We start from the raw sequence: 21,201 nt of genomic DNA, 5'->3' as shown, positions 1-21,201 counted from the left end.
CCCCCCCCCCACTGTTTGCTTGCTGTCTGCTCTCTGTATCCACTTGCTGCACACTCTTCTGTGCCTGCTTGTCTCCCTTTGTTGTGTCATCTTGCTACGCCAGTTCCCTGGGGGCGTGGACTGTCAGCTCTCTGTGGGGGTGGGCTAGCTTGCCTTCACAAGGAGGCTCTAGGTTCACTTCCCAGGGCCTCCCATATAGTAGACAGGAGCCCAGTTGGTTGAGCCATGTCTGCTTCCCTTATGTATCATTTTTTAATCCAAGTATCTTTAAAAAATAAAAATAAAAATAAATGTGACTTACATACAAGTCTTTTTGAGGTTTAGTTTTAGGCCTTGTTAGGGTGGGTCCAGAGTAGGTCTTTCTCTGGGGCATGTTCTTCATTTCTAAAATATGGGCTTTATGGTGCCTTAGATGGATATCAGGAGTTTTCATGAAGTGTTAATAATCTCTCTGTTTTGGCAGGAACAGAGCTCTGACATCCTCTGCCACTGTCAAGCACTGTTTGACCTCTAGTATCTCAGTCTCACTTTCAACATTACAGAAGATGATATCTGGTAGGGCTCAGATTGTCACAGTCTGCCCATGTGCAGCCCAACTTTCAGCCATGGACTCATAGATCCTTTCATGAACTTCTGAGGTCTCTTCTCTATATAGGTCTCTCTTTTCTTGTGTCCTACTCCTCTGTTTCCAACTGCTTCCGCTGCCCTGAACTCTGATAACTGCTTCCTCAGCTCAGTAGGACCATCTCAGGCTCCAGCCCTCTACACCACAATTGTCTCTAGGCACCAAGCTGGTACTAGTGCAGCTCACCCTCACCTCACACATATCTCTTTTCTCAAGTATCATAGTCTCATACTGCTTGTTGCCCAATTCCTGAGATCAGTTGCCTCTATATTTTGTCCAGTTTTAGAGTTGTTTGGGGATAGTCTAATATGTTACTTCATCATGTTGGAACCTGAAGTCATATCCCTATATAAGGTAAAACCACAAGCACCATTTGACTTTCTATGATATATATATATTAAATAACCCCCACTCCAGCTGTAAAAATTCAATAAAGATTCCTGTTAAATTATTTCTAGCTCAAAATAATGTAGGCCATGTTTAGCAAAATGCTTAGCTTATTTTTTTACTGGATAGAGCAGGAAGACAGTGAGAAGAACCCACTCCCTGGAGTTATGCCTTATCTGCCAATTGACACTATGATCTTGAGCTGTCAGCTTATATTTAACATGTCTTGGGAGTAACTTCATTGAAAACAAATGTGATGGTTAGGCTCATGTGTCAACTTGGCCAGGTAATTGTGCCAGTTGTTTGGCCAAGCAAACATAGGCCTAATTGTTACTGTGGGGACATTTTGTGGACTTAAATCCTTATTAAGTTGATTTCATCTATGGTTGATTACATCTACAATTAACTGAGAAGACTGCCTTCAGCAATGAGAGATGTCTTATCCAAACAGCCGAAGACCTTAAAAGGAGAGGTGAAGATTTCAGCAGTCAGAAGAGAGAATTTTCATCTCTACTTCAGCCAGCCAGCTTCTTCTAGAGAATTCATTGAAAACTGTCATCTTAGTTCCCAACTTGCAGCCTGCCCTACAGAATTTGGACTCATTTATCCCCATAGTCACATGAGATAATTTTATAAAATCTCATTTTTACAGATATCTGTTTTGACTTTCTTAGAAAACCATGGCTAATACAGCTTGGTACTAGCAGTGGTTCTTGAGAAACAAATTCTTAAAAATGGGATTTCTGAATTGGTTCTGGGTTCTTTGTAATTGTCTCTACTCTGATTATATTCAAAGGCAATAATGACTCTATTTCCAATAGTCAAGATGCCACTGACAGTCCATGGCATGAGTTGGGAACAGAGATATTCACATTATCAATAGTGGATATAGCTACTCACATCTAATAAGTGGCAAGGCACTGGGTGAGATGTTTTTGACAGTTGAACAGTTTTGTGTAAACAGTATAATGATATTGGCTTGTTGTTCCTAAATATGCTGTATGCAGTTATAAAAGAAATTAAATTAAATTTTGCAACTTAAACCTGTGTGAAGGATGTGAAAATTTCTGTGTGTGCTGTGGCAGCGGCGGTCTGAGCCTGGCCGAGGGATGGGCAGCCGTGGGCCAGGCGACTCTTCCCGGAGGCGAGGGCGAGGTGAGAGACTTGGCCAAGTCTCCGGCGGAGGCGTGCAAGGTGTAGAGGGCGGTAGGGACGAAGGAGACAAGACACCCTTGTGGAGCTGTAACAGAGCCGTTTATTGGGGGATGTACAGAGATTATATAGGGCTATCATGGGGGCGGGGTGGAGCTCTTGCTGGGATGCCTTATAAGGCGTGCTGGGGAGACTTGCAGCAAGGATTGGTTGTGGGACTACACGGAACTGCATGGATGGGAGGGGTGCTGGGAGGGGTAGGTGCTTGCGCAGCGGGCCTTTGTGTGTAAGTGAGGGACGGGGGGGGGGGGTGTATTTTGTTTCTGCGGGCCGCCTAGCTGTGGTTAGGTGTATATCCAGGGAAGGATGTGAGACATCGGCTAGTTCTGCTTTTCCCAGGCCTGCTGGGCGGTGGAACGGTTGGCTACCCACCCGTTCCCATCGTCCCACTTGGGGCTGTCGACTGTTCCCCAAGTTCAGGCCGGTCAGCTAGTCCTAGGCGTGATATATGCCCACAGTGTGCCTTGAAAAAATTCTTATTTTGTGTAGCCACAGACTTTAGATCTCTGAAAACCAGACCCAGAATCTCATTGTGTGAGTAGCAGAGTTACAATGGAAACTAAATTCTGAACCTTGCAGGGTGTTCTGTTAAAGGGAGGACATTGACTGGAATGGTGTAATGGCCTTTTGAAGACTCAATAACAGTGCCACCTAGGGGGCAATACCTTGGAGGACCAGGGCAATGTTCTCCAGGAGGCTGTGTATGGTCTAAATCAGTGTCCACTCTACATTGCTGTTTCTCCTGTTGCCAGGATTCACAAGTCACCTCTAGTGATCCACTAGGAAATTTTTTCCTTTCTTTTCCTGCAACTTTAAGCTCTGCTGGTCCACAGATCTTAGTTCCCTAAGGAGAAGGCTTCTACCAGGAGACACAACAATGATTCCATTGAATTGGAAGTTAAGACAGCCACCTGGCCACTTTGGCTTCCTCATACCTCTGAATCAACAGGCAAAGAAGGGAATTACTGTATTGTCTGGGATGATTACCCCTGACTATCAAGGGGAACTAGAACTGCAATTGCACAAGGAGGTAAAGAAGAGTTTGCCTGGAATACAAGAGATTGCCTAGGGTATCTCTTAGTACTACTACATCTTGTGATAAAATCAATGGAAAACTGCTATAACCCAATACAGGCAGACTAATAAAGGTCCAGAAACTTCAGCAATGAAGGTTTCGGTCACCCCACCATGCAAAGAACCACAACCAGCTGAAGTGCTTGCTGGGAGTAAAGGGAACATGGAATGGGTAGTGGAAGAAAGTAGTCATAATACTTACAACTGTGTGACCTGTTACAGAAATGAGGACTGTGATGGTCATGAATATTTCTTCCTTGTTTTGTTATGAATATGTTTGTATATGCACATAAAGAAAATATCTTTGTTTTCTTCCCTATCTTATGCTCTTACCATATGACATAAGTTGTATTAGTTTCATGTCATAGTATTTAAGTTATAGGATATCAGGTTTAAGAATGAATATTATCCAAGCACTTGCACCTTTTTCTGGAGAGGTGTTGCATAATCACTTTCTGTTGAACTTTTCCTCATCATTATTATATATGATTTTATGTGGAGCTTTTCACCTTTATTATACAGTTTAATGGACTAAACTACAGGGACATCACCTTCCCTTGCTTTCTGTGCCCAATTCTCTGGCATAGGTCATTGACAATAAGTGCTCAAGCCTATTGTTTTGTAAACAGTGAGAAGATAAAATGTTCAATATAAACATTATTCATACAACCCAAAAGTCCTTATTTCCTCTAGTCTTCTGAGGTCTCCCTTTTCTTTAATAACCATCCCACATATTGAGAAGAGTTGAGTATATTTGCCAATTTCTCTACAGATTCTGGAGATAAGACTTAGTTCTTCCCATCTTTTCTTGCTCCAAACTCTTGATCCTACCTTTTCTCAATTCCTTCTCTCCATCTCACTGTTGCTTCTACAGGCTGCTCCAGCCCATTCTAGTCTGCTTTGCTTCATAATATGGATTCACCACCCTCTGCTTCATACAAAGCTGTTGTGAGTAGCCATACTTACTGTATTTTATTGTTTTACATCTGTAACATGGAAGAATTACATAGCATAAAACAGGAAATGACTTAAAATTGAACACGGGGCAGAACTATTGCTAAAATTATCTGAAAGATAATCTCCACCTCCAGGAATACTTTGTGGCAGTCTTCTCACTCTGTATTTTTGTGGCATGCTCTTTGCCCTCTAAGAAAGCTTATATTTTCATTCCCTCTCATTTATGGTCTGGCCCTCCTCAGCCCTGCTGGGATATGAGAAAACCACTTTAAAATTCCTGTAACTTTTTGATGCAGAGAAAATTGACTCTCCCTTAAGCTCACCTTCACCTATCCATACTCTCCTGGGGTCTACCTCACTCAATCAAAAAAGCCCATCAGGTGCTTTCCCAAACAAAAAGCAGTTCTCTCTTCAAGAGTAATTCTGCTGCATTCCTAAAGGGGCCAGCTAAAACTCCCATCAGCTTTAACAGAAATTTTCTTTTAAGTTATAGCCATAATTTTCTCTAAAAATAAGTTTGCATAGTACTTTAAATAAAGTTTTTTAACAGAACATCTGATAAAGTGATAGAAAAGAATGGCAGCTCAATTGTCAAGGGAAGTGACTCTAGCTGAGACAGGAAAAGTTATAGGTATAAGAAAAGGAAGAGTTAAATATTTCTATGTCTTTCCTCTGGTCATCTCAGAGAGAGTTAGCAATGTGTGGAAGAAGGTATATAAAACAGGCAGCAAAAAATTGTCTAACCCAGGGGTTCTTAACTAGGGATCCCCTGTGGAAAGATTTCAGGGGATCCATGAACTTGAATTGAAAATTCAAAAACACATTATTCTTGTGGGAACGTGTTGGTGCCGGAGTGATATGTTTATTAAATACTGCTACATTCTGAGAAGGGATGCGTGTTTTTTATCTCACTGGCAAAGAAGTCTGTGGAGCAAAAAAAGTTAGACTCTAACTGATGGCTTCCCAAAGCAGGGAAAAGCTATCCCAAATTTATGTAACTGAATTGAAGAACCCAGTGTTTTCAAAGAAAAGATGAAGGTTCATTTGAGATTAGTTCAGAAGGAATTCCTGGCAACTTCTCAGTTTCCAGGAATGCAGTTGAACTGAAAGGCTGATCTTAGGGGCAAGATACACCCAAGTCTTAGCTCAAGTTTCCACTCAGGACAGTAATATCCTGGGAGGGGAAAGCAATGAGTTTTGATGACTGAGATTACCCAGAAATTTTCAATGACTCAATGTCATTTACCTATTCAATGTTATTGTATAATATACTACATTCTCTTGATTTCATTTAAACATCTAAAATTCATCTTAAAATAATTTGATGTTGAGTGCTTCTATATTTCAGGGATTACTGGGAATGTTCTGAAAGGAAAATATATCATTCGGCAATATTCCATAAACTAAATTACCTGGAGAAATTTACAAACATTTGCAAGGCTGCTTCAAGAAAGCATTATTAGGGTGGTGAACTTGGCCCAGCGGTTAGGGTGTCCGTCTACCACACGGGAGGTCCGCAGTTCAAACCCTGGGCCTCCTTGACCCATGTGGAGCTGGCCCATGTGCAGTGCTGATGCACACAAGGAGTGCCCTGCCACACAGGGGTGTCCCCCGCATAAGGGAGACCCACGTGCAAGGAGTGCGCCCCGTAAGGAGAGCCGCCCAGTGCAAAAGAAAGTGCAGCCTGCCCAGGAATGGTGCCGCACATACGGAGAGATGATGCAACAAAAAGAAACACAGATTCCCATGCCGCTGACAACAACAGAAGTGGACAAAGAAGAAGACACAGCAAATAGACACAGAGAACAGACAACCAGGGTGGGGGAGGAAGGGGAGAGAAAATAAATAAATAAATCTTTTTTAAAAAAAGGCATTATTACAAATGTATAAAGAATATTTGACTAATCTCCTAGTAAATCCAGACATTGCTTTAGTAAATATCTCTTTATGTATTTTGTACAAACTGCTTCATTTTAAAATGGATATGAAGCAGTGTTTAATAATAATAAGAGTGCAAAAATAGTAAGTTTTTAATAAGGTTTGTAGAGTCAAAATAGAAAAGCTGTTGTTCTAAAGAGAAATAAGCTGTTCACTAGCGGTGGAGATATATGCAAGCTTCTTGTTTTGAATTTACTTACCCCCACTTCCTACAATAGTGATACTGAAACTTTCTATTCACAATTTCACTTTCATACATATCATCAGCTGAATTATTTTCATGTATATTTCTACAATGTGTAAGATTTTTCAAGTTTTAAGGAAACTAATCGAAGCTCTATTCATAACATATACTTAGCTTAGTTGCCCTAAAACTTTTCTGGAACAATGTAAACTCTTGAGTGGATACTGTCTTTTGGTCTGGGTGGTCTTGCATAGATGTTAAAAAATAAGCAAAGAGGCATGTATCAAATGTTTACAATATTCACTTTTGGATAGTGGAATTGCCAGTGATTTTTCTTTTCTCCAATTTTATTTCTGTGGTTCTTCAAGTTTTGTACATTGACCATTGATTAATGTTCAAGTGTAGAAAATAAAGCCATAAAAGTACTAGAAGTGAATATTTTATAATCCTTGATTTGAGTAGGTCTTTGTAACCATAATAACAAAGTCAGAAATCCTAAGTGTGAAAACTCTCATTTTAGACTACATCTACAATATTAAAACTCAATAGGGTAAATGATTCCCTAAATAAAATTAACATGAAATAACAACTGTTGTGGAAATATTTGCAACATATATGACAAAAAGTTAGTATAATTAAAAAATAAGTACTATAATTCAAGAAATAAGATGAATGACCCAAAAGGAAAATGTCAAAAAATAGGAACTGTCACTTAGCAAAAGAAATTCAAATGAAAAAACATACATCCTCACTGGTAAATAAATAAATGCAAAATAAAACTCCAAAGTAGGACTTTTCATCTTTCAACTTGACAAATATTTGAAACAGTGAAAATATTTAATGTTGGCAAAGATGTGAAGAGATTTATAAATTTGTTCCACTTTTATAGAGAATAATTTGACATTACCTATCAAAATTAAGGTGTTCATAACCTTCAACTAAGTGATTCCATGTTTATGACTTTATTCTATGGGGTAAGTTTAACAAACATGTCATAATAAAGCAGCTAGCGCTGTCAAATAAGATCTTCTTTTCTTTCCGGCACACACTTGAATTTCCACATATAGAGTCATACAACTAGTTATTTCTAAAAGAATGTGAATGGAAATGATGTGAGCCATCAGCAGGCCATTGTGAGTGGATGTGTGAGCCTTTTCCATGTACTCTGAGATGTCCCTGATCCATGGGCAGAATGCAGAGAAGGGAAAAGACCAAGAGTGGAGCAAAAAATGGAAGGAATCTGAATTCCTTCTGTGTGGAACAGAGCCCAACAGCACCATTGTTTGCAAACCATATTGGACTATGGTGTGACCAAGAGATCAGTTGTTTTTTGTCTTAAGCCACTGAGAGGTTGTTGTAGCAGATAACCTATTTAAACTGATACATATACATTAATTTTGCTGAAAGTTATTGTGGCATTATTTGTAATAACCAGGAATTAAAAGCAACCTAACTGTCCATTAACAAGCTAACTATAGAACAATATGTATAGTGTAATCTCATTTTTTTAAAAAATTACATATACATATCTTCACACACAAAGGAAAATTATTGAAAGAATATATGCCAATCTGTTAACGGTGATGTCACTATAGCGTGGGGCAATGAGAGACATGCTTTTCATGCCAAGTGTATTTTCAACTATTTGAATATTTCAGTTTCCTATTACTTTTACAATCAAGAAAAAAATATTATTCAATAGAAATTTATAGCATGTAGTCAGTTTGTGGGCTTAAGTAGCTTTAAATATTTCCTGGAACAAGAAATAATAATAGCAAACAGTTAATAATTCTTATGTCTAGAAGTGGGTAACACATAGCAGTAAGAAAATGAAAACAAACAAATAAAAGAAGGCAAAGCAGCATACGCCAAAAGTAAAATAGTGCTTATCTTGAGTGGTGGAATGATAGGTGAATTTTATTACTTTTTCTTTGTGCTTTTCCATGTTTTCCAAATGTTCTGCATTGAGCATGTAATACTTTTGTAATTAGGTAGAAAGCAATGGTGTAAATGTTGCAAATATAAGCAGAAAATAAGGTGCTTTCAAATAAGACTACTCTGCTCTCTAGGCTAACCTCTCTTAAACTAGGGCTGCACTCTGCAAAGATATAAAGGCATTAATTTGACCCTCAGCAGCCCTTGCCGTAGTTACGCTTTTTCTAGTCCCCAACAGCTAAAATAATCTTTTAGCCTAGAATGGCAGAGCCAAACTTCAAGTAAACACTCACCTAACGGGGTCTTGGTTCAGGAAGAAGTAAATGATTCTTTTAAGAATCTAGGAACCCTCTTAACGAACCACCATGATTTGGCTATTACAAATAGTGAGAAGACAGGGGACTGAACTATAATTGCTAGTACTTTTCTGGCAATTGCCAGCTAATTGTGCCTGACCTGAAAGAAAGAAACAAGGTAAAAACAATTCACAGACAAAACTTTAAAAAACAAGCTCTCAATCCCTGGGTTCATCAAAGTGTGACTAGTATAAAGGGTGTTTCACCAAAGCCATTCCCTGAGTGATTGTCTGAGAGAACTATGGAGCTACCTCCACAACTGATTCTACTTGAGAACCCAGGGGTAAGAGTCATGGAGCCAAAAGTGCAGTGTGAACTGTTTGTTGTCTCTCCTGAAAACAGGCACAATGCGTATGTATGTTAAAGGCAAGCTGGTCCCCCTCCTAAAGGTGAAGGTTTAAATGTTTGAGGAACACCTCTCTACATTGTGATACGCACAAGTGAATAAAAAGTTCCTCATTAGAAAGCAAAAGAAAGTGTAGGAAATTAAAGGCAAGGAGGAAAAGGAGAATCAAAGTTTAGTGTTCAGAAGAGGATGAGAGAAGGACTGTGACAGAAATTCTTCCCATAGAAGGTGAGTCTGAGCGTTCTTGATCTGTGTATGTGCCTTGAGGTACTGGAGATGATCAGAATGCTTCTCTTCCAATGAGCAGTATTGATGGACATTACCAAAAGATGGATCTAGAAGAATCATCTTCAAAATTGATGTCCCCCAGACAGAAAATTCTTTTTCCTTTATGTCAATAGTCTTGTCCCCAACATTTAATTTTGAAAAATTTCTAACATGCAGAAAGAGAAAAAATTGGTAGTGAACATCTATATACCTATCACTTAGGACCTACTACTAATATTTTATTATATTTGTTTTATCACTTACAAATACATTCATTCAACCCTGTAGACATCAATCAATCCATCTTATTTTTTTGAAGCATTTAAAAGTTTCAGACATCAGCACACTTCTCTAATACTTTAGCATGTACATTACAAACTAGAGCTATTTGTTTACACTTTTTCTTTTAAGGTAAAGTTTACATAAAATGCAATGTACAACTCTTAAATGTACCATTTAATGAATTTTGACAACTATAAGTACCTTTGTAACCCAATTACCAAGGTATAGAACATTACATCTCTCCAGAAAGTTCTTTCCCATCTTTCACAGTTAGCCCCTCCCCACAGAAGAAATCACTGTTCTAATTTTTTTCCATTACAGATTAATTTTGCCTGTTATAGAACATCAATGAAATGTAATTATACAGTATATAATCTTTTGTATAAGGCTTCTTTCTCTCAGTAAGATGTTTTTGAGATTCATTCATGTCATTGTATATATCAGTATTTCATTCCTTGTTAATGCCATGTTGTATTTCTATTGAATAAAATATACCACAGTTTTGTTTGTATGCACATATGATTTCATTTCTCTTGGATAAATATTTAGGAATAGAATTGCTTTCTAATAGTGTAGGCATACGTTTAGTTTTAGAAGAAACTGCCAGACATTTTGACAAAGTGATTGTACCATTTTATACTCTGACCACCAGTATATGAGAGTTCCAGTTGCTCCACATCTTCATTTATTAGCTACATCCAACATTTATTGTGGTCTTGTCAGTCCTTTCAAATTTTAGCCATTCTGAAAGGTGTGTCGTAATATTGCATTGTGATTTTAATTTGCATGTCTTTGCTAGTGGTTTTCAAGCTTTGGTGTGCTCAACATGCACCTGGAGTGCTTGTTAAACAGATTCCTGGGCCCCTGGTGTTTTGCATTTTAATTTGTTAAATCTGGAAATCCTATCCCCAACAGAGTTTCAAATTAATTAGGTCTCTATTAAGTGAGGCCCAGTTATCTGTCTCTCAACAAATTCCCTTAGAGATTCTAATAAACACAATTCATAGACCAACTCTAAGAAACTTGCTCTCTGGCACTTGCAAAACTGGTATTTTATACCTGATATTAGTGTGCATTCACTTCCTGGCAACTATAATTGGTTTAACTACTTCCAATGGAAGTGTCTGGGTGCTTTTCATAATTAATAATGAAACATTTATTCTTGTTGCTAAAGTTTTAATCTAAAAAAAATTGGAAATCAGTGATGAACATATTTTCTCATTAGAATAAAAGAATCTAGATTATTTAAATAAAATTCCAAAGAAGTATTCCAAAATATCCATATTTTATGATATCTAATATCATCATATTATCCTCAAGAATTATGTGGTACATCAGAGATGAATAAAAGGATTACCATGTTTTTCTTTTTTCATGACTAATATTTTTTGAAATTAGAGAAGTATGCTTATAGAAAAATCATAAAGAAAATACAGTTTTCCCAAATATTCCCCTCACTTACACAATTTTCCCTAATATTAACACTTTGTCTTAGTGTTGTACCATTGTTAAAATTGTAACAACTGTGTAATTGTATAGTTGAAATAGTATTATTATAATTAGACTAATAACTGCAGAGTTCACTGTTTATGTCATACATTCCCATTTTTTTCCCTAATTTTATTCTAATAACATATATACAACCTAAAATTTCCCCTTTTAACCAAAGACAAATATGTAATGCAGTGGTGTTAATTACATTCACAATGTTGTGCTATCATTGCTACTGTCCATTACTAAAACTTTGCCATTGCCCCACAGAGAAACTCAATACCCATTAAGCATTAATTCCCCATTCCCTATCCTTATGCTGGTTCCTGGTAGCCTGCATTCTACTTTCTGACACTATTAACTTGCTTATTCTAATGATTTCATTATCAGTGAGATCATAACAATATTTGTCCTTTTATGTCTGCCTTGTTTCACTCAGCATGGGTCTTCAAGGCTCATCTATGTTGTTGCAAATATCAGAACGTCATGCTCTTTATGACTAAATAATATTCCATTGTATGTATGTACCATACTTTGTTTATCCTTTCATCTATTGATGAACACTTGTGTTGCTCCTATCTTTCGGTGATTGTGAAAAATACTACTGTGAACACTGGTGTTGCTCCCATCTTTCAGAAATTGTGAAAAATACTACTATGAAAAATACTACTACTGGTGTGCAAGTATCTGCTCAAATCCCTACTTTAAATTCTTTTGTGTGTATAGCTAAAAGTGGAATTGCCAGCTCATATGACTATTATATATTTAACTTTCTAAGAAACCACCAAACTTTTCCTTAGCAGCTGTACCATTTCACATTCCTATCAACAATGAAAGTGTTTCTGTGTCTCTATTTCTCTGCATCCTCTCCAACACTTGTTATTTTCTGTTTTTTTAAAAATAGTAGACATTCTAGTGGGTATGAAATCATATCTCTTTGTGGTTTTTATTTATATTAACCTAATGCCTAATTATGTTGAGCATCTCCTCATGTGCTTATTGGCCATTTGTATATCTTCTTTGGAGAAATGTCTATTCAAGTCTTTTGCACATTTTTAAAATGTCTTTTTGTTGTTGATTTGTAGGATTTCTTTATACTTTCTGCACATTAAAACCTTATTGTAGATGTGGTTTCCAAGTATCTTCTCCCAATCTGTAGATTATGTTTTAAATTTCATAATGAAGTTCTTTGATGCTCAAAAGTTTTTAAATTTGATGAAGTCCAATTTATTTATTTTTTTCTGCTGTTGCTCATGCTTCTGGAGTAAAGTCTGAAAAACCATTGCCTAACACAAGGTCCTAAAATGTTTCCCTATGATTGCATCAAGAGTTTATAATTTTGGTTCTTCTACTTAGGTCTTAGATACATTTTGAGTTAATTTAGTATATGGTGTGAGGTAGGGGTCCACCTTTATTCTTTTGCATATGGCTACCTGTCATTGACGGGTCTGGCTGGCAGACCCCCTCAGCCGGACAGGTAAGGACGGCAGAGCAAGGAAACACACACAGTGACCACTCTGGAGATGCAGACTGGTGGTGCAGGTCTAGTTTATTGAGGAAGTGCAACAACTTTTATGGGTGGCTGGGGGGAAGCTAGGCATAGTGCAAGCACCTGATTGGTTATGCTAATTCAGCAAGGCTGGTTGGCTCATGGGATCTTGTTGCTGAGGACTGGGGAAGAATTAGAAGTGGCTCACAGTTGTTTACTGTGAGGCTCGGCACTATCTTTAAGGAGTGGCGCCTGCAGCTCACTCACAATTCCCCTGTTTTGGTTTTTTAAGAAGCATTAGGCAGTGGTTGTAATGAGCACCAAGGTGACTGTGCCTGTCTTAGGTTGTCTCCCTCTGGAGATCTTACCCGTCATTGACTACCAGTCAAGCGCACTGGTGCTAGTCTTTAGTTGCGCATGTTGCGCAGTACCGTGAGACTGAAGATATTTGCAGCATGCTGCAGAACTTCTTCATTGTCCTCTTTTGTGTCCAGAGCGTTTACCATAGCCTGCTGTATAAGAACTAAGTTTTTTACATCTTTCCGGAGGTGCTGCACTTTGCGAAGCATGTATTTTATAATGCAAAAGAAAATTAAAAACATGGCTCCAATAAGCATGTACATGATTAGATTCTGAGGAGAGAAAAGAGAGGTTATTTTTGAGATAACTTTTGATAATAGAGTGGTGTCCAGGATGGCTGCTCGGGTATTGTTAAGTGTAATGATTTGGTAAGTGAGTTGAGTGGTGAAGTTTAAGAAATCACTGTTCCAATGTCCAAGTAATTTTTGTTGTAACTCTGATCTGACTGTGGTTATATTGTAAAGCATACTAGTTATATTGATGGGAGTGAGACAGATGTATGGATAGTTTATATCACAGGGTACTCTAATGGCAATAAGAATTGTTACTAGACTTATTTTGATAGAAGTCACCAGTTTCGTAGTGAAGTAATTGAACATGTTGTGGGAAGTCAGAGGAATTACAAGTGGCGTTTCCCTGGTATTCCCTGGGGATAGGATGCCACAGAGATATTTAGGGTGGTAAATATAAGAGTTTTGGGGCTCATGACATTAATGTTGGAACTCCAGTTGGTTTGGAGAACCTCTCTTTCTATGCAGGGGAGTCCAATAGTGCAATTATTGGTAAGAATGGCAGGAAATTGAAGCGAGTCAGCATCCAGTGGCATAATGAGAGTGGGGTTTCTGATAGCGGCCCAAAGCTCTGCGCTGGAGGTACCATGGAGCTGTAACATGAAATAAAAAAAAGAAAAATAGGGGTTTAGCTGCACTCCAGAAACAGGAGAGGTGTGGTTCGGTTCTGTCTCGAGGTGCCTGGTCGTTATGAGGTGACATCGTTCTTGTCCGCTGGTCACACGAGCTGGCTAGGGACCCAGTGCTGCGGCTTGCTCGGTCGGTAGAGGTGGGGTCTGGCTGCGGACGAGGGGTCGGTCCAGCTCTGGACGAGGGGTCGGTCCCGCTTGGGACGAGGGGTCGGTCCCACTTGGGACGAGGGGTCGGTCCGGCAGCAGACGAGGGATCAGTCTCACAAGGAGTTGCGCGGTTCGGCTGACGGGGTCGCCCGGTGAAGCCGGCGATGAAGGGGTCGCCCGGAGAAGCAGGCGACGAAGGGGTCGCCCGGAGAAGCAGGCGATGAACTGGGGACAAGGGAGGCCAGGCCCTTGTCAGGGGCTCTCAGGACTGGAGGGCGCACGGCAGAAGAACTACCGCGGAGACAAGGTAAACACGCAAGTCCACTTTATTGAGGGAGAGGCAACAGTTTTATAGGGGCTGGGGAAGGCTGATTGGTCGAAGCCACGCCCTGTTCTGATTGGTTGCCGGCGAAAGGTCAGTGGGCGGTATTGGACGGGGGAGGGGTGGTGGTTAGGGATTGGCTGTCGCTGTTGCTGGGGGAAGGGGCAGGGTTTAAGGATTGGTGGCTGCTGTTGCTGGGGTGGAGGGCAGACTTGAGTTTCCCGCCCACGCCTGGCTGTTGCTGCTGTCGGGGGAGGGGAAAAGGGCAGACTGGATTTCTCTGCCCACGCCTGGCTGTTGCTGCTGTCGGGGGAGGGGAAAAGGGCAGACTGGAATTTTCCGCCCTGCACCTGTGCTGAGGAGGCAGAAAAAGGATGAGTATGCTTGAAGACATGGCCTCTGAAAGCAAACATACAACAAAAACAACAACAAACAACCCATGCACAGATAAAGAAAAGAATGGAAAAAAATTGAACAGGGTCTCAGTGACATGCAAGGACAGCATTAGACAGGCAAACATACATGTCATTGGGGTGCCAGAAGGAAAAAAGAAGGGAAAAGGGTCAGAAGGAATAGTTGAGGAAATAACAGCTGAAAATTTCCCAGCCCTACTGAAGGACAGAGATGTCCATGTCCATAAAGTACAATGTACTCCTATCTGAATAAATCTGGATAGACCAACATGAAGACACTTACTAATGAGAATGTTAAATATTAAAGACTGAGAGGGAATTCTGAGCATCAGGAGAAAAGTGATGCATCACATACAAGGGATACCCCATAGGATTAAGTGCTAATTTCTCATCAGAAACCTTGGTGGCAAGAAGACAGTAGTATGATACATGTAAGATACTGCTAGAGAAAAGCTGCCAGCCAAGAATTTTATATCCAGCAAGATTGTCTTTCAAAAATGAGGGTGATTTCAGAATATTTACAGATAAACAGAAACTGAAAGAGTTTGTAACCAAGAGGTCAGCTTTTCTGGAAATACTAAAGGGAGTGCTACCAGCTGAAAAAAAAGACAGCAGAGAGCGGTTCAGAAGAGAGTCTAGAAATGATTATAATACCAGTAAAAGTAACTTTCTCCAGGAAAGCACTTTCTCTGATCATAATGGAATAAAGCTGGAAATCAAGAACAGGTAGGAAAAGGGAAAACTCACAAATATGTGTAAATTAAACAACACACTCATAAATAATCAGTGGGTCAAAGAAGAAATTGCAAGAGAAATCAGTATATACCTTGAGACTAATGAAGACAAGAACACAACATAACAGAACCTATGGCATAGAGCAAAGGCAATGCTGAGAGGGAAATTTATAGCCCTCACTGCTTACATTTAAAAAGAAGAAAGAGTGAAAATTAATGACCTAACTACACAGCTGAAGAAACCAGGAAAAGAAGAACAATCTAATTCCAAAGCAAGCAGAAAGGATGAAATAACAAAGATCAGAGCAGAAATAAATGAAATTGAGAATAAAAAAATAATAGAGGGAATTAACAAAACCAAAAGTTGTTTCTTCAGAAAGATTAACAAAATAAACCCTTAGCTAGACTGACAAAGTAAAAGAGAGAAAAGTTGCAAATAAATAAAATAAAAAATGAAAACAGGGATATTACTACTGACCCCACAGAAATAAAAGAGATCATAAGAGAATACGATGAACAACTGCATGTCAAAAAACTAGATGTTGGAAACTGAGGTACAGTGGTCTTGCAAGAAGAGATGTGCTGTCTCCATGGCTACACTTGCAACCTAAGGAATGCGGTAATTAAGAGTTCTGGGGAAACAGGATGAAGCTGTTAAAGGCTGAAAGAAAAGATGAGCAGAAAACATTTTGTAGTAAATAGAACACTTAGACTTTGTACCTTGAGATAAGATTTTTTGATTCCTTAGACTATGAGTAATGCTGATGGTTAACCGCATTTTGCTGCTGGTACCTATGTGGACTGGGGTATATATAGAGCCCCTTGTGAACAATAAAGTTGTCTGATGAGTCTCTACTCACAGACCCCCTGATCCCAGCTCTTTCATTCTTTCTTTATTTTCCTTTCTTTCTTTCTCTTTCTTTCACTCTCCTTTTTCTCTTTCTTTCATTCCTAATACCCTTCAGGCCCAAATCTCCAACAACTAGACAATGTAGATGAAATGGAAAAATTCCTAGGAACATATGAATAACTTACACTGACTCTAGACAAATAGCAGACCTCAACAAACCAATCACAAGTAAAAAAATTGAAACAGTCACCAAACAACTCCCCAAAATGAAAAGTCCTGGACCAGATGGTTTCACAGGTGAGTTCTGTCAAGCAAGCAAAGATTTTATACCAATTTTACTCAAATTCTTCCAAAACGTAGAACAAGAAGGAATGCTACCAAATTCCTTCTATGAAGTCACTATCTCCCTAGTACCAAAGCCAGATAAAGATATTATGAAAAAAGAAAATTACAGACCTATTTCCCTAATGAATACAGATGCAAAAATCCTCAAGAAAATACTTGCTAATCAAATCCAACAACACATTAAAAAAAATTATTCATCATGATCAAGTGGGTTTTATACCAGGCATGCAAGGATGGTTCAACAAAAGAAAATCAATCAGCATAATACACCACATTAATAAATCAAAGAAGAAAAATCACATGATCCTATCATTTGATGCAGAAAAAGTATTGAACATCATCCTTTCTTGATAAAAATACTACAAAAGAGAGGAACTGAAGGAAACTTTTACAACATGATAAAGGTCATATATGAATAACCCACCACTAACATTAGAGTCAATGGTGAAGACTGAAAGCTTTCCCACTGAGACTGGGAATAAGACAAGAATGCCCGCTATCACCACTATTGTTCAATATAGTGCTACAGTTTCTAGGTAGAGCAATCAGGCAAGAGAAAGAAATGAAATTTTATATCCAGCAAGATTGTCTTTCAAAAATGAGGGTGATTTCAGAATATTTACAGATAAACAGAAACTGAAAGAGTTTGTAACCAAACTCTTACCAAACTGTAAAGGTATCCAAATTGTAAAGGAAGAAGGAAAACTGTTGCTATTCACAGATGATATGACCCTATACCTAGAAAAGTCCTGAAAAATCTACAAAAAAGCTGCTAGAGTAATAAATTATTTCAGCAGAGTGGCAAGATACAAGACTAATACACAAAAATCAGTAGTGTTTCTATACACTAGTAATGTGCAATCTGAGGAGGAAGTAAAGAAAAAAATTCCATTTACATTAGCAACTAAAAGAATCAAATATTTAGGAATAAACTTAACCAAGAATGTAAAGCACTTGTTTCAGAAAACTATAATACACTGTTAAAACAAATTTTTAAAAAAAAAAATAAATGGAAGAAACGTCCATGCTCATGGATTGGAAGACTAAATAGTAAGATGTCTATTCTACCCAAATTGATATATAGATTCAATGCAATCCCAATAAAAGTTCCACCAGCATTTAAAAAATAAATGGAAAACACAATTATCAAATTTAATTGGAAGGGGAAGAGGCCCTGAAGAGCCAGAAACAGCTTAAAAAGGAGAGAAAAGTTGGAGGACTCTCACTTCCAGACTTTAAAACATACTACCTAGCTGCAGTGGTAAAGAACAACATGGTACTAGCATAAAGCTAGACACATAGACCAATGGAACCAAACTGATGGTCCAGAAACAGATCCTCACATCTATGGGAAAGTGATTTTTGACAAGGCTGTCAAATCCTCCTAGTTGGGGTAGAACAATCTATTCAACAAATGGTGCTGGGAGAACTGGATATCCATAGCCAAAAGAAAGAAAGAGGAACCCTATCTCAGACCTTATACAAAAATTAACTCAAAATGGATCAAATACCTAAATATAAAATCTACTACCACAAAGCTTCTAGAGGAAAATGTAGGGAAACATCTTTAAGACCTGGTGGTAGGTGATGGATTCTTAAGCCTTATACCAAAAACATGATCAACAAAAGGAAACATAGATAAATAGGACCTCCTCAAATTTAAACACTTTTGTGATTCAAAGGGCTTTGTCAAGAAGATGAAAAGGCAGCCCACTCAATGGAAGAAAATATTTGGAAACCACATACCTGACAAGGGTTTGATTTCCATTCTGTATAAAGAGCTCATATAACTAAACAATAAAAGAACAAGCAATCGAATTAATAAATGGGCAAAAGACTTAAATAGGCATTTATCCAAAGGGGAAATACAAATGGCCCCAAAACACATGAAAAAAATGTCCAATATCACTAGCTATTAGGCAAATGCAAATTAAAATGACAATGAGATATCTCACACCACATAGAATGGCCATTATTTAAAGCAAAAAACCAAACAAACAGAAAACAATAAGAGGATTGTGGAGAAACAGGAATGCTCACTGCTGGTGGGAATGTACAATGGTGCTGCCTCTGTGGAAGACATTCTGGCAGTTCCTTAGGAAGATAAATATAGAACTGCCATATGATTCAGCAATTCCTCTACTAGGAATATATCCAGAAGAACTGAAAACTGTGGTGCAAACAGACAGTTGTGCACCTATGTCCATAGTGACATTATTCACAATTGTCAAAAGATGGAAACAACCCACATGTCCATCAACTGATGAATGGATAAACAAAATGTGGTACGTATATATCATGGAATACTATGCTGTTGTAAGAAATGAAATTGGGACACATGGGATAACATGGGTGAACCTTGAAAACATTAGGCTGAGTGAAATAAGCCAGATGCAAAAGGACAAATATTGTATGGTCTCACTAATATGAACTAAATGTGAAGAATAAATGCATGGAGGTAAAACCTAGAATACAGGTTATTAGGAGATAAGAGGAGGATTGAGAAGGACTACTTATGCTTAATATAGTATGTAAAATTTTTAATTAACTTGACTATAAAAGTGTGGAAATGGATAGAGTTGATGGTAGCACATATTAGCAAGTAGAACTAATACAGCTGGTCTATAAATAGTTTCTGAAAAAGTCTAGAGATGTAAATGTCAATTGAAAGAGAGCAAGAGAATAATCTGGGGGCTGATTAACATAGTGAACACAGAGGTGGATGAGATTTATGGTTAACATTACAAATACAAGAAAGCCTTATGAACTAGAATAAATATATATCACTATTTCAAGGTGGTAAAAATGTGGAGAAGCATGGGAAAAAATATAATTAATGTAACTGATGAACTGTAGTTAACAGCAATATCATTATATTCTTGCATCGATGTCAAAGATGTACTGTGTTAATAATGGAGTAAAGTATGGAAAAAAATCCCAAATGTATGCTTCAAACCATAGTTAGTGGTAATAGTCTGATGATGTTCTCTCTTAATCTGTAACAAATGTTCCACAACAATGTATTGTGTTGGTGGAGGGTGTTGTATGGGAATTTCACGCATGTACATGATTGTTTTGTAAGTTCACAGCCTCTCTAATAAAAATATATTTTTAAAATCAATTGGCAAGAAGCAGATGTGGCTCAAGCCATAGGGCTTCCACCTACCATATGGGAGGACCTGAGTTCAATCCCTGGGGCCTCCTGGTAAAAAAGAAAAAGAGAAAGCATGCCTGTGCAGTGAGCCAGTGCTCACAGAGTGAGTTGAGTGCCTGAGTGGTGAGCCAAGTGCCTGCACAAATGAGTTACACAGGAAGATGATGATGATACAACAAAAGAGAGACCAAGGGGAGAGTCAAGGTGAAGCACAGCAGAAACCAGGAACAGAGGTGGCACAGGGGATGGGAACCTCTCTCCACATCAGAGGTCCCCAGAATCAAGTCCTGGTGAATCCTAGTGGAGAAAAAAATGAGAAGACAAAACGAGAAATAAATACAGAAGGTCACACAGCGAATGGACACAGACAGCATGAACAGCAGGACAGGGAGAGGGAGAGGGTAAAAATCAATTGGCAATAGATATGAGGGTTTATTTCTGAACTCTCAGTTCAATTCCATGGTTTGTATGTCTCCCCTTGTATCAGTGCTGTGCTCTTTTGATTACCATGGCTTTATAATAAGTTTAAAGACTGGGAAATGTGACTTCTCCAACATAATTTTTTAAAGGTGTTTTTGCCTATACAGGGCACCTTACCCTTCCATATAAATTTAATGATTGATTTCCATTTCTGTAAAGAAGATTGTTGAAATTTTTATTGGATTTCATTGAATCTGTAAATAATTTTGTGTAGAATTGACGTCTTAACAATATTTAGTCTTCCATTCCATGGTTACCAAATTTCCTTCAATTTATTTAGGCCTTTGATTTCTTCTAGCAATGTTTTGTAGTTTTCATGTGGAAATCCTTTACATCCTTGGTTAAATTTATTCTGAGATATTTGATTCTTTTAGTTGCTATTGTAAATGGCCTTTTTTTTCTTGTTTTCATCTCCAGAATTTTCATTAGTTGTGTATAGAAAAACTATTGAGGTTTGCAAGTTGATCTTTTATCCCATCCTTAGCTGAATTTATGTATTAGCTCTAGGGGTTTTGTTTTGGATTTTATCAGGATTCTCTATATTTAGGATAATGTCCTCAGCAAATAGGGAAAGCTTTACTTCTTCCTTTCCAAACTGGATGCCATTTATTTATTTATTTGTTTGTCTGCTTGTTTATTTATTTCCCTAATTGTTCTGGCTAGAACTTCCAGTACAATATTGAGTACAATAGCAATGGTGGGCATCCTTGTTTTGTTTCTGATTTTAGAGGGAAAGGTTTCAATCTCTCACCATTGAGTATGATGTTAGCTGTGAGTTTTTCATATTGGCCCTTCATCACACTGAGGAAGCTTCCTTATATTCCTAGTTATCTAAGTGTTTTTTATCAAGATGGGGTGCTGGATTTTTTCAAATGCCTTTTCTACATCAATTGAGATGATCATGTGGTTTTCCCCCTTCATTGTATTAATG

Source organism: Dasypus novemcinctus, chromosome 3 (assembly GCF_030445035.2).
Source record: "Dasypus novemcinctus isolate mDasNov1 chromosome 3, mDasNov1.1.hap2, whole genome shotgun sequence".
NCBI lineage: Eukaryota > Metazoa > Chordata > Mammalia > Cingulata > Dasypodidae > Dasypus > Dasypus novemcinctus.
This window is presented reverse-complemented; position numbering follows the sequence as displayed.